This window comes from Passer domesticus, chromosome 7 (genome assembly GCF_036417665.1).
Source record: "Passer domesticus isolate bPasDom1 chromosome 7, bPasDom1.hap1, whole genome shotgun sequence".
Lineage (NCBI taxonomy): Eukaryota > Metazoa > Chordata > Aves > Passeriformes > Passeridae > Passer > Passer domesticus.
The window spans coordinates 37133840-37149414 of NC_087480.1; the positions used below are offsets into that span (position 1 = coordinate 37133840).

Below are 15575 nucleotides of genomic sequence, written 5' to 3' on the forward strand. Positions count from 1 at the left end.
TGCCCAATACATTCATGCCATACCAAAACAGAATATTTTTCTATTCTGTACAAGAAGAAGGCAAAAAAAAAAAAAAAAAAAAAAAGGTTTTCTGGCTTCCTAAAGCACCCTCTGAAGGAGCCAGCAGATTTTCACTGCCATGAAGAAATGATACTTTGACTGACACGGTGCATTAAGAATTTCCAGTCCTGTTAATGTGAGACCTGGTGCTTCAGGTAAATCTGGGATTCCAAACACAGCCCACAATACTTGTTTGCTGAACATACAGCTGGTATCTTTGTTCTCTTTGTCACAGTTTGTTTTACTTGGTCTTTCAATGAGAAAACTTAATGAATTACATACAATTTTGTTTTAGCCTGTAAGGGGGGGAAAAAAAAGAGAGGCTTACAAAACATCAAGGGAAAAAGCCAAGCAAAAACTCCCCTCAGAACTCCCAAGCAAACAAATGAAAAAAGAACCCCACCAAACTGCATCTCTCTTTATTCCACAGTAATTCAAATATTGATCTGCCAAAGTACAGAATGTATTTGCTGAATGACAAATACATTCATAAAATGCAGAGATGCACAATTTCTAGGCCAACACTATATATATATATATATATATATATATATATATATATATATATATATATATGTACTAAATCAGCATTTTTCCAGCAACAATCAGAAATGAACTGAGCATCCTACGTAAGTCAGGTGCTGTTTGTGGTCTTTAGGGAAGAAGAAATGTTTAGTGGATATGAGATCCTCCCTAATCCAAGCTGATATCTGGGATCTCAGTTCTAACAAGACCTTGGAGGTCTTGTTAACTCCTGAGGCCCAGGACTGAGCAGTCTGTGTTTGCTCTGGCTGGATCCTCCTGAGGTCACTGCAAACCCCATTTATTTTAGAACTATGTAATAATATTTTAGAACTATGTAATAATATTTTAGAACTATGTAATAATATTTTAGAAATTAGAACAGTATTTGTGAGGAATTTTAGGGTTTTTTGCCAAGTTGTCTTTTTACAACTGGCATTAATAGTCTTTGATAAAATCAGCCAACTCTATTGATATCAGTGATAGAAAGCATGAGCCGATTTACACCAGCTTTGTTTCTAATACAAAAATCTCTTTTTGCATTTGGGACATGAATCTGAGAGTTTTATTTACACTTTTTATTTATACACTTTATGTGACAATAGTTACTATGGCAGTCAGAAGGATGCAACGTGCCAACCTCCCTGCAGAGGTTAACTGCAACAGAAATGCCTAAAAACCTCTTTCCCTTAAGTTTTTTCCAACTCATTAAAAATGCCTGATTCCTTTACTGTGTAAATAACAATAAATGACAATGCTGATGAGAGAAATATCAGGTCATCATTAGTCCCTCCTGTCAGTCAGAGGAGCTGTGTTATGTCATGTTCAGCTATAAACCCTAAATGTACCTTTTTTCCTCCAGCTCCCATTTTACCTGGAGCACAGCACTACTGCTGTAAAGGCAAGAACAAGAGACCACTTCATAACAGCTTATTTCATTTATTTTCTTATTCCCCTCATTGGGTTATGCAAAAATGAAGAGCAAATATTACTGGAAGTGTGAACCATAGAGAAGAAATTGCACCTACCCTATCCACCTGAAAAAACAACTTTATCTTTTTCATAACTGCAATTTTTATGTTTGCTAGAAAGCAGGATGTTGGGAATAGCTCCTGCAATATTCCAGAGCTGTCCTGAGTTGTGGGTATGAGGAAGCTCACTTCACACATATTTTGCACATCACCAAAAAATTTGGATGCTACATATTTCTCTCTGGTTATAGATGCGTCCCAATACCCTCCCTTGAAAGCTTCTCTTAGTCCCTCCCAAGGTTTAATTCATTTTTTCATGCTGCATTTATTCATCTTTCTAATGGGCTTGGTGAGCATCCAACCCCACGTTCACCCACAGCTGTGTCCTCATTTCCACATCCCCCAAACCCTATGTCTCAATGGGAATGTAACATCCTGTTTGAGTTGCACAGGGCCATTCCTGCAGGAATTGTTTGTCAATGATAATAAAAATGGGATGGAAAAACGGCCTCCTAAACACACACCTTGCTAAATTCATCCTCATGACATCAAAATGCCCTTTTTCTCTTGGGACTTTCAAAGACGTTGTTTAAAGCACCCACAGCTGCTCTAAAATGAATCTCTGAAGCCATTGCCAGTCACCTGTAGTAGCACTTCATGAACCTTGAAAGCATCAGAAAGGACTCAATTCTATGTAATTATTTTCCCATAACTCTTTTCCCACATTCTATATTTTGAGACAAGTAAATTAAAATATTATAAAAGTGAAAAGCCAGACTGTTCATCTTGTCTGGTTTGATGGAGAAGAACTTATGAGACAGTGAAAACAGACAGTGGCAGGAAGTTTTTTTCATCTTCATTGATTAAGCACTTTATTTTTTTCTTAATTTGAGATGAGAGGAAGGGAAGGGGCCTCAACTGACCTGTGAAACAAGGGAAAATTTCCTATTGCTCTGTGAAAACCGGTTATTAAAAACCAGCATGCAAATTGTTAATGACAGCGCACTCTCAAAGTTGCCATTTCCATCTGCAAAAATCAATTGTCAGAAATAATTTATTTAAACTGTTCTGTCACAACATTTCAACTATTCCACCCATGTGTTTAATCCAGAAATGTTTTCATTTTGTGGATGTAATTATTTAGTGGTCAGTTGGTCTGAGTGGAAGCTTAAAGGAAGAGTTTTTTATTTCCAGCACAGGAAGGACGTGGAGCTGATGGAGAGTCCAGAGGAGGCACCACGATGATCAGAGGGATGGAGCAGCTCTGCTGGGAGATTTGGGAATGTTCAGCCTCAAGAGGAGAAGCTTTGGGGTGACCCAACAGTGGTCTTCAAGTGCCTGAAGGAACCTACAGAAAACATGGAGAGAGACTGTTTACAAGGGCCTGGAGTGACAGGAGAAGGGGGAATGACTTCCCACTGCCAGAGGGCAGGGTTAGATGGGATATTGGGAAGGAATTGTTCCCTGGGAGGATGGGGAGGCCCTGGCACAGGGTGCCCAGAGAAGCTGTGGCTGCCCCTGGATCCCTGGAAGTGTCCAAGGCCAGGTTGGATGGGGATTGGAGCAACTGGGATAGTGGAAGTTGTCCCTGCCCATGGCAGGGGGTGAAACAAGATGGGTTTTAAGGCCCCTTCCAACCAAACCAACCCATGATTCCATGGTTGGTGCCCTCTTCCTTCACCCCACTGACGGAGAATCAAGCTGTTTTCCAGAAGATATTTTATTCCAATTTCATTACTTGCATAACAGCTTTTTAAGTGGCTGCTTGCAGGACCTCCCTGTGTGTGAATGGTTGTACTGAGTGACCTATTTTAGACACAGAGGTAGTGAAAAATAAATAAAAAATTGATAATTCTCTAGGAGAAACTGTGACAAGAGCACATTCTTTGGTCTCTTGCAGTTTAATATGGTGCATCCTACATGAAGTTTTATGTACAGAAAATAAAGAGAGAGGTCCATATGCCTTTTCTCAGGTACAGGAACCACTTGCTGCATTTTACTGTTTGTTGTTCTCCAGCAGAAAATCTCTGTGGGTTTGCACTCAGTGACTATATTTGAGAACAGCCCATATCTGTGTGAATTGCCCGTGCAAAATGGTGCATTCCTCATTCCTAAGTGATTTTCAAGAAAGTACATGACTGACAATGAATTTCACTGAATTCATAATTTCACTCAAACTTCTGTAGTAGCTGCACAAAGTTAAATCAGATTGAAATACAACACACAGGCATTAATATTGAGAAAATGTCCTGTATTTCTTTTATTCCATAATATAACCTTCTAAAAGCCGGTTTATGTGATAGCAATCTTTCTGATGTATCTCAAAGAAAATAAGAAATAAAAGCTTGAAAGCTGACTAGGAATTTTTACTGTTTTTAAAACTCTGTTCTGTTTTAAGCCTGCAGTCCTCTTAAAATTGATGGCTCAATATTCTTTCATCTTAAAGCATCCTTAATTACAGTCAGAAAAAATGGAGATTGAATGTGTTCTGCATAAGCAGTGCAAATAGAGGACAAATTTGGGAGTATATTTACACCACAATTACACTTATGGTATTCTGAGTAAATCATTCCAATTTATCTTTGATTGTTTTGAAGTGAAATATGAGGGTGTGTAGAAGTTTTGTGCTCTCAGTTTGGATAGTTTACTTTTTATCATATCAGCTATCAATTCATCCTGAAACTGCTGAGGGGAAAAAGGAGGTATGACTAAACCAAAGGGAAAATTTAATTTAGATGGTGTTTCACCATTAATACTAGTAGTAGTAGTAGTAGTAGTAGTAGTAGTAGTAGTAGTAGTAGTAGTAGTAGTAGTAGTAGCAGCAGCAATACTACTACTACTACTACTACTATTACTACTACTATTACTAATAGTAATAATAATAATAAAGAAGAAAAAGATACAGTAACTTCTAGACTGTGGTTTGAGTTAACTTTTTTGATATGGTTTTGGAAAGCAACACCTATAATGTATTGGAATTTTTCAGTAACCACTGAAAAAATTGAGATTTTGGAAGCGAAAAAGGCTCTGGATAAATCTATGTATTTTGTAGCAGCAGCTCTGTTATGGTCCATGGCAGAGGTTCATTCTTCCATATCCTTGGTTTGATTCTTCATTTGATGCAGTATTATGAGGCAAAAATAAAGAGAACATAGTGATAGTCGAGCATTTTCAGAGCTAAGAAACTGTTTTTCTTGCTCCATGGAAAAGAATATTATTTCCAAAACTGAGGCAATGTTCAAAGACAATCTAATAAATCCCAATGACTTTGTGAGTGTGAAGGTTTTTGTCATGGTAGAACACATGGAGAGTTGATGAGATCTTTTTTGGACAGACACATAATTAAGTTTTCAGCTCGTCTTTAGCCATGCCAAGTAAATTCATAAACCAGAACTGCACATTCTGCTCTCTGCATATGCTGCATATGCTGCAGGATGACTACTGGGGCAATGGATTGGGGATGAGAAGGTCTGAAAAGCAAAATTACAGCTGAAGAGCTCTCATAGCTCAGTATTCTCCAGGATAAAAGATGAAATTTTGTATATCACTGATAAGCTAACCCTCTCACCACTTTGGAGGTCTGAGGATCCATATGGTCTTACAGACTTGCAAATCTTGTTATAATGACAAAACTGAGTGTTCTCTGTCCTGTTCCTCAGACCACCATCACATATGGGCTGGTTCAGAGGAGAAACCATGAATTATTTATCTGGCAGATTTTTTAGAGCTGCCATGTGTTTTTGAAGCTGTTGGAAAGCCTGAAATGGCATAAGTGGCTTCACAGGAGATGGATTGGAAGGCAGAATGTAAGCAAAGCTGCCCAAATTATGTGATGAATATAATTTGTTGCTAGCTACTGATTTATTGTATAATTTTTACCAGAACTGGCAGAAAATCAAGAGGGAAAATGGTTAGTGTGAATCATCATCTAGTCAAGAAAAGCAAATTCAAAGCCTCTCCTGCAATCCCAGTATCCTGATAAAAGTGTGGAATGCAGAACTGAAATCCTACTAGAGTACCTGGGTGTACTTACTACAAGAAATCCCTAAAACAAACAAAACCAAAACATAACAATAAACCCAAGAAATGAAGCATGGATTTAGCAAAATCTTCTGTCTTGTTCTCCAGAGGGGTAACCCAGTAAGGAGCAGCACAATTAAGACTTACACTGAAACCTGAAATTCAGGAGGTGTTCCCTGGCTCCCAGATTTGATACAGGGCAATGACATCTTGCAGAATCAGATTTCAGTAGCTCCAGGCAGTGCAGTCAAGGCCAGAAATTAATATTTCATTGCTGATGAAGACAATAAAAGACACTGAGATACAAAGGGCCTTGAGTCCAAAGCATTCATTATTGTGTTTTAAATTTCACTTGACATCTGGTTCAGATTGTTGAATTAGTGCACAGTGAAATGCCACTTGTTCTTCCAGTTTTGGCTTCTGGCAAAACCACAGAATCACAGGATTATTAAACACTTCCAGAAATCCATTGCAAAGGCTCAACCTCCTGTGCTGTGAGTGTAGCTTTCCTATGAAAGTTTGCAGAACAGACAGAGGAGAGAGATTTCTCTGCAGGTAATTATTGAAGTACTTAGGGTTCACTTTTTCTTCTTGCCAATGTGCAAGGTTTACTACAGGATCATTTTTTGTTTACACAACTGGGGGAACATCAGTAGTTTCCTTCCAAAACTTTTTACTGGAAATTCTGCATGATCTTCCTTAATTTTAAAATTCAGAAGAGCAAATTGTCTCCATTCATTTCCAAAACACCAGAGCATTTTAAACTCAGACCTGAACGGGACTTTTGCCTTTTAGATTCCAAGATTTCATATGACCTTTCCATGAGCATGAACCACTCCTGCTCTTTCGGAATTATTAAACTTGCAAAGCAGGCCATGTTCCATGAACAGGTAAATGCCAATTTGGGTTTAAGACCTGATTGAAAAAAAAAAGAAAAAAAGAAAGTAAGAAAAAAAGTCTTCTCTCATTGAGTAGGTAAAATTTATAAAGTGGAAAAACAAATATGGGGTTTTTTTAGTATTTTTTACTGCTGTCAGATGATTTCAGATCAACCCACACTTTCTTTTTACCATAGTCTTGCTAAAACAGTGTATGAATAAGGAGTGCTTTAAAATACATTACTAAATCTGTTTACTTTCTATTTAATTTTTTTATTTTATTATTTAAGATTAGGCTATAATTTCTAGTTGAGTCTTCTCACCTAAACCTGATCTTTCTTTTACCTCTTTTCTGCTGTGAATAAACCTACACATTTCACACTCCAATTGCCAATGTATTTTAAAATCCTGCAACAGCCATAACAACACAAAGCAACAACTGAAAACTTTCTTGAAAGTCTGTACTGTCAGGGGGTTCTTTACTCATAAACACTTCACCAATATTACACAGACAATTTAATTAACGTGGGTGACTGAGGTTGTAAAAAAAAACCAGCCAGATGGGGTGATGGTTTGTAATCTGTATTGCTCTAAAGTGTGTGAGAATCTAAGTTTCCTGTAAACAACTTCACTTTCATACAATGAACCATATCCAAGGAGAGCTACTTAAATACAACATGAAGAAGAAGAAGAAGGGAAGAGAATGGATGACACTCCTGCTTGAAAAACTCAGCCATAGTTCAGTGCTTTTCTGCTGATATCTAATTATTTTGTACTGGTGAAGCATAAGCTGATCAAGTTTCATCTGTGCACTGGAATGCTAGGAACTGTCTGCAAAGCTCTGAAAAATTAATTTTCCCATTTATATGAAAGGCCAAAGTTCTTTTAACTGCTTGTAGTACTGCGATATCTCTGTAAACAATCTTTTCACACGTTCACGAAAATGAGGATTTCCATAGTGTCCTGATGAGTTAGCAGGCAGAAATTTTCTCCTAATTGTCTGGAGAATGAATTAATGATTAAGAAAAAAAAAATAGAGAGAAACCTTTACTTTGGCACTAAAGGTTTAAACAAAAATATTCGTTCCAGTTTATCTGGGGTTGGAGCCAGGTGGGGGTCAGTCACTTCTCCCAGATAACAAATGACAGGACACAAAAGGAAACAGACTCAAGCTATGCCAGGGGAGGTTTAGCCTGGATATTAAGAAAAATTTCTTCAAGGAAAGGGATGCAAAGCCTTGGAAAGGCTGCCCAGGGCAGAGGTGGAATCTCACACCCTGAGAGTCTCTGAAACACCTGTGGGTGTTGTGTGGCCCTTGGGGATGTGGTTAGCAGTAAACATGGTGATGGTAGTGTTGCACTGATGATCCTAAAGGTCTTTTCCAGCCTTGGTGATTCCATGATTCCTTGTACAGGGAGTGACACAGCCCCTGAGCTCTGCTCTGTGATCCTGGGCACTGCTGGGGAATTCCATGGGAAGTATTCTCATTATTCCCAACAATATCCCTGATTTATTTCCAATTTCAGACTGAAAAGCTGTGAGCTGATACAGATTCTGCTAACATATTATTTGCTCACAATTACCTGGCTTTATTAATAGAAGAGCATTATCCTCCAAGCTTTTCTTACCAACTACATCAGTCACTTATATCTTGTTTCCTACATTGTTGCTTCTATTGACTTTATCATTGCAGACCCTGGGTGCCTCTACTTTATTTCTCTTTTGAAAAGCATTGACAGAATATAATCTGCATAAATTTAAGGGCTGTTAGTAAATAAACACAACAGACTAAAAATCTGGGGGGAAAAATCCTAACAGATAAAACTAGAGATAATCAAAAGATGGGGCAGAGGAAAATAATGTGTGTATGGATTGAGTGTTACTAAGCAACTAATCTTTTTTATTTTTTTCCAATTTTGCAATTTATTTTTGCCACCTTGTCTTTTTGACCTGTGGGTTTTATATGACTGAGGATACAGGGATTTTCACCCCTTAGTTGGGGAATTAGGGATGTAGTAGATTACCAAAAGGAGAAAATAACTAAGGAAATCTGTAGAGGAAATAAATAGGTCTCTTAATATTGAGGACAAAGAATTAATTTTGCTTGCAAGAACATAAATTCATGACTTTGATCTACTCTGCATGAGTGCAGTGGCAAAGCAAACAGAAACTTCAGCATTTCTATGTCACTTTCTACAATTCATCGGCTGGCTAACAGCCAAAATCTTTAAATAAACTAATAAACATGGTATGCTGTAAAAATAGAAATAATTGAATATAAAAGAGGCAAGAAGACAACATGGCATACACAAGAAAAAATCCACGACGTTTTCCAGATGATTCCTGTTCCTCTAAATGAGAGATGAACAGACATGAAAATGAGAAATAAGCAGTAGGAAACAGCAAAGATGTTCCATGTAATGTTACCATGAAACCCATGATGGTAGCAGCCACATATTGTGGGAGGCTGGGAAATTGTATTTGCAATTCTAAATGAAGAAAATGCATATGAAGCAATATACAAGCTTTTCTTTTCATCATGTTGGAAATTGTGAGATGCAATGAGGGCAAAATAACTATAATTTCATAAAGATTGGAATAAAAACCTGAAGAAATAAGAGGGGGGAAAAGTGTTGCAGGAAGATGGCATTGGATCACAAAAAGCACATTACAGTAAGATAGAAAGATAGAAAAATCTATCTATTTTTCTATCTTAGAAAAAAAGAGATAAGAAAGATAAAATTCTTATGAAATTCACAGAGAAAAAAAGACAAAATTCTTAAATTTTTTGTGTTGTTTGATGGATAACATCTGCAATTTTAAGAATTTGTGCCTTGGATAATTAAGTGAAAGGAAATATATATATATTTTTACTGTGTTTTCAGTGTGGGAAAGGTGCTTGGTTCACTTAATGATTGTGGACACATCTTTTACAGCTGTTTCCACATCTGAACAATGTGGAGAGAAGGAACCACAGGTCTAATGCCAGTAGATTTTGGCTAATTATTCAACACCTGATAACTTAGTCAGCTTTCAGTCTGAGGGGTCCTTTTATCTGCTGGCATGTGGTGAGTTCATTTATAATGATAAATGATAAATAATTTATCATTATTAATGATAATACGTGGTGGGATACCCTGGCAGAGGCTCTCCTAAAGCTGAGGTAACCAACACCCACTGCTCTCCCTCATCCCTCCCTTGGGGCATGCACTGGGTCTGGGAAAACTCACCCTGGCTGGCTACCCCCATCACCAGATCTGTGTAATTTGCCATTCTGTCCTTAGAATTTTAGTGGGAACACTCACAAACCTGTGATATCTTGGTCACATGAACGTTACGCGAACAGTTAAAAGCCAGAATACATATTTCCTAAAATAAATCAAGGTAAAACCATCTAGGTATAAAACATCTATAATTCTTACATTATGGAACATGTTTGAGGTCATGTTTCAACAGCTGATCAATTGAGATTCAAAATTTCAGATTTTTTTATTCTCATTTCATGGTCTCTAAGGTATGTCCTGCCTTGTCTTTAGGATGAGTCCTTCAGGTGAGTAAAGGAAAATGAAGGCTTGTAAAAACAACAGATTTCAAGGCATTAAACTGAATTTCTGGCATTAATCTTTTACCAAAATATTTAAATTGTTCTCTTTTCTTTTTCTGTTCATGCAGGCCCACAGTAAAATATGATTTTGCCTGGTTTGACATGGTGATGGAGAGCAAAGAGAACAGAGGATGTGCCAGGCACCAGCAGAATTTACGGGGCAGAGCTGAGATAAGGCTGTCTCCTCAAAATGAAATGTACAGATTACATTGCAATGCTTCACTGCATCTGCAGATAAGAGAGTTCATTTTGTTTTCTCCTCTCCCGTGGTAATGGCTATTTTTCACTTTCACCAAAGGCCAGTCTAGCCATAATACAGCATTTTTGGAAACAGACTGGCTGGAGGATTTTGAGTTACTACTTTACGATGTGGTGTAAATCCAAAACCCTGAAGTATTAATGCCCATGCTTGAAGAAAGTCTTCTACAGCTCCTGCAAAGAACTGAGAGTTGTTTAATAACTCTGGGATCAACATTTCTTCCATTGCAGCCTACTTTCATTTAGTTGCAATTTTCATTCAATATTTTACCTTCCAGGTTAAACCAGAACTTCATCTCTTAGCACAATTACAGCTCAGGAGCAGCTTTTGTACAGCTTGCTTTATGTCTTTTTGGGGTGGGGAAAGAGAAAAGGAAATGAGACAGAAGTCATGTTGTCATAAAATTGATTTTCCAAGCCTGGAAAATACAGTTCGTTGTTTGAAACACAATGGAAAATTCAGAGGACAGTTCACATATATTTATTGTTCAACAAATACACGTTCTATTACCTACATAATTTAATTCAATCGGCTAAAAATACTAAATATCCAAGGACTAAAATTAACTGAGGTTCACAATGATGGTATTGCTCCTTCTTTAATTTCTGTCCTAGTATGAAAATACATATACACTTTAAACATTTTCAGGCAAGCTAACCACCAAGAAGATGTGAACATCACATCTTTATACAGCAGGATTTATATTAAAATTACTTTTATCTTGAAAAAGCTACCAGAGATGTAAACATTTCAAAATAGAGAATTAGAAGGGGGAAATTTCAAAATAAAATTAATATTATTATTAATAATAATAATAATAATAATAATAATAATAATAATAATATTACAATAAACCAGCACTCAAGGGATAGACTAATACAGAAAAAAACTACAACAGGCAATATTTGTTTATACAAGAAATTCAGGTAGGTCTCTGTCAAGCTTGGTGACTTTTCTAGTCAAATACAAAATACAATGCTTCCTAGAAATACAAAAAAGATGTCTTCAAAGGTATTTTCATAAATTGATGTTAAGCTGAGACATGACATTGAATTTGAATCTTCATTGCAAGAAAGGTTACTTGGAGAGCTGCTTTAGCACTCAGAGGGTTTTGTGGCTACAGTGAGTCACTACTCTGCTTCCCTAATCCCAAAGAGGTGTCACAAACTGTCTGGGCCACAACAGAAAATAAATGGTTATTGCTGCAGAAAAGGGATCTTAATGGAAAAAAATAACAAGGAGCCACAAGATAATTTGGAAGCTTTGTGTTTCTGTTCCTTTGTTTCACAACCCAGCCAGGAAAGCAAGAAGGCAGCAGCAGAACAACACGTGCTATTGAACTCGGTAACTGAAATATCCCTACCTTTACTGAGTTAATAACACTAATTCCTAAAACTTTACTTGATTAAATTCGTGTTTCAACAGCCATGGCTGCTTCAGGTCCACTGATACAATATTTGTTCCTGGGCTGTTCTTTTGCTAACTTGACCTTTTCAAATCTGGAACATTTTGGCTCTGTTTTCATTTATAGTGGTGGCTACACTGCTGTGTAATATTTCAATTGAATATGACAGTTTTACTATGTCTCCTTCTGTCTAGGAGTAGAGTTTATGGACACAGTACTAATAAAAATTGTATAATAAAACAAAAACAAAACTGGGCAGCTTTGGCAGTGAGATGTAGTAAATTGCTTAAGAAAGATACTCTAAAAGACAAAACTGAGCATATTAAGGAATTCTGCATTATATATTTCTAGTGCTGTTATATTATTATTTTTTATTATCCCATACATATTCATACCTGGAGTATCTTGAAGCCCTTGCTATTGCCACAAGTTGCAGTCTATTGTAAAAATAGTGTGGAATCCAACTAAAGTCATAACTGTGGGGTTCAGCAACTGAGTCAAAGGACACATCATTAAATGGAGCATCCAGAGAGCAAATTTCTTGTCTCTTATTCCAGGAATAGAACCATGGAATCATAAAATGGCCTGGCTTGACAAGGAACAAGCTAGCTCATTTAGTTCTGACCCCTGCCATGGGCAGGGACACTTTCCTCTGCCCAGGTTGCTCCAAGCCCCATCCAGCCTGGCCTTGGACACTTCCAGGGATCCAGGGGCAGCCACAGCTTCTCTGGGCACCCTGTGCCAGGGCTTCCCCACCCTCATGGGGAATAATTGCAGAATCACTGAACCACTGGGTTGGAAGAGACCTTCAAGATCATCAAGTCCAACCTGTTCCCTGACATCTCAACTGGACCCTGGCACCCAGTGCCACATCCAGGGATGGTGACTCCACCACTTCCCCGGGCAGACCATTCCAGAACTTTATCACTCTTCCTGTAAAAAACGTCTTCCTACTATCCAACCTATATTTCCCTCGATGCAGCTTGAGACTTTTCCTTCCCAATAGCCCATGTAACCCTGACCTCTGGCAGTGGGAGGCCATTCCTCCTTATCCTGTCCCTCCATCCCTTATAAGTCTCTCTCCATGTTTCCTGTAGTTTCCTTCAGGCACTGCAAGGCCACAATTTGGTCACCCCAAATCTTCTCCTCTCCAGGTGAACAATCCCAGCTGTGCCAGCCTTTCCTCCCAGCAGAGCTGCTCCATCCCTCTGACCATGCTGGTGCCTCCCCTGGGCTCTCTCCAGCAGCTCCAGCTCCTCCCTGTGCTGGGGCAGCTCTGCAGGTGGGGTCTCACCTGAGCTCCCACCTGGAGCAGCTGGGCAGGAGTTGCAGGACAAAAAGAGAATTCTTTACTAGCAGGTCTGATGTCCAGCACAAGGGACTGACCTGGCCCAAGTGCTCCTGTGGGAGTTCATTATCTGTGGGATGGGATGGATTCAGGAGGCTGCAGGATGGTGACCTGAGAGATGAAATATCTCTGTTCTCTCATTCTTTATAGCTCCCTAAAACTCTTTGCTCTGCTTTTGTCTATTAAAGAGAATGGCTGACTAAAGAAAGAGAATTTGTGTTAGCAACTATGGATTCCCAGTTTTATAATGGATTATTCTTGTACTCCAGGCACTTTTTTTCCCTGGAAGTCTCCCTAATTCTAAACCAGGCAGAGGGAGTTTTCTTCATTTTCACAGCCACTGAGAAAATACCTTCAAAATATTTAATTATTGGTGGAAGGCTCACTTTGGTTACAGGAACAATCACAAATAATTCATCAGTTTGCGCAGATTAATATCTGGATGACATTTACAGGAAGAAATTTCAGGTCTCAGAAAAGTTAATAAAGCTGATGATAATTCCTAAGATATTTATACATTTTTCCAAGAGAAGCACTCTGAATCAGTAGAAAAAAAATGTACTTAAAAGTTTATAATGCTTATTTGAATAATATGTAAAGTGGTGAAAACTACATTGTAGATCTCTATATTTATAGAAAAAAAATTATAGCATTAATCTTATTTGTACTTATAAGATCATTTACAGTAAAATCATTTCAGAATTAGATGGCAATAACCTGGAGCTGTTAGCTGTTATTGAGTTATTTTATTAAAGAATAAGAGAGACTTTCTTAAATAATGGCTAAGAACAAAGAACAGAAGCTCTTCAGTCTTTTCTGTTTCTATTTTATGTTTTATGTATTCTCTACAAAAAGCTCAATAGTAACAGACAGTACAAAATTAAATGAAATTTTTAAGTGAGCCATGTTTGATGAAACTTTCTAATATTAGAAATGAGAAGGGTTCAGCTCAGCCATTGCTACACCAATTCCATAATTACAAATTACAGTAAATATTTAGTGTTTTCCCCAATCTAAACATATGTCTTTTAGATTTTTCCTTTAAATAAACTTATATTTATCCTATGGCTGCCCATTATCTTTCACCAAATAGATGAAACAAAAGTAAATTATTTGAAGAAAAATATGTTTTCACTGAATTTTAATTAAATCAAGAACAGCTGAGTAATTTTTGTTCTTGTTGCTAAAGTGATCATCAGTTTTTTGGTGTCAATGGGTTATTTTATACATTTTTTTATATTTTAATGCTTTAAACTACCACTAACTTTGATCAGTCATATTCTCCAGGACAAGTACTGCTTTGGAAATGGAGTAAGGGACTTAGAGAATGCCTGAGGAACAACCACGTGCATCTGGGATCCCAGGATATGACATCCTGTGCCAAAGATGTTTGCACTGTCAGGAAAATAAATATCTTAAAAGGAGATGCAGAATTAAAATAAAATTTTAAAAAAAATTACAAAAGTATTTACTTATACAATTCTTTCCTTGAGCAGTACCTCTCCCCCACTACTCCCCTTTTAACAGTAAGTATCTTGAAAACATAAGAGTATAAGGATGGGTTAAAATCAGCAAGCTGGGATGCCATGAGGGAAATCAGGCACTGGATTAAAGTAAAGCTGAAGTAAGAAACTTAAAATAAAAAATACAATTGATATAATTATGAGATGACATGAATTGATCCAGCCCTGAATGAAATGGAAAAAGCAGGATCAGTAGAAATTGTCAGAATATAATTTTTTAGTGTTTGCAGTTACTGTATTTAGGTTTCAGATGCACTTTTTAAGAATGAAAGCTTTTTTCCAGCATCACAATTGTCAGACTCCAGTTGTAGCAAGTCAGAGATTCCAGTTTTGTATTCAGAATGACACCTTGCTGCTTTGGGAAAGGCGCAGTGACATTTCACCGTGGACAAAAGGCTCTTGGAGGTGTTGCTTGTCCCTAGAAATGTCCCAGTGAAGTGAGACGTGGCCGTGCTTGCAGAGCCCTGGTGACAAATCCTCGCCCGTGGCTACGTGTACACTCCATTATTCATCCCCCTCTCCAGCAACTGGTGCAGGTTGTCATTTCCCAGCTCTCTTCGAGGCTTATGCTGGAATTATTTATGTCAGGACATTTCAATTGAGGGAGCAAAGACCAGGTAAATCTCTGAGCAGTGGATTTTGCATAATGGTGGAGCGTCACAGCTTGGCATTTAACCTGGAGAGTCTTCCTTGTGCAATTCAGGTTGGAGTCTAAACTGAGCATCTGTTGACATCCACAGGCTTGGTTCATCAGTGATGAAGAATCACAGACATGATAGATCAGAGAGGACCTCTTGGCTTTCAGAATTCCTGCTCAGAATTCATAATTCCTGGGTGTGGCTGGATCCAATCCCAGTCTCAGGCAGTATCTTATGTCCAAAGGGCTGTACAGGTCCTTTAAATAGTCCCCCAGGATTAAGGGTGGCAAATAAAATATATTAATAGAAATTAAAAAATATATAAATTGATAAAGATAATGATAACT

At 37.7% G+C, this 15575-nt stretch overlaps 1 long non-coding RNA gene across 2 annotated transcripts in view; it reads right to left on the reverse strand.

Annotated features, from left to right (window-relative positions):
- Nucleotides 1-12560: 12560 nt before the first annotated feature.
- LOC135304123 (uncharacterized) overlaps nucleotides 12561-15575 on the reverse strand; it is a 56643-nt gene continuing 53628 nt past the window's right edge. For both annotated transcript variants that reach the window (XR_010365564.1, XR_010365565.1), the window contains exon 4: nucleotides 12561-15485. This is a non-coding gene — a long non-coding RNA (uncharacterized LOC135304123). The remainder of the gene's footprint in view (nucleotides 15486-15575) is intronic.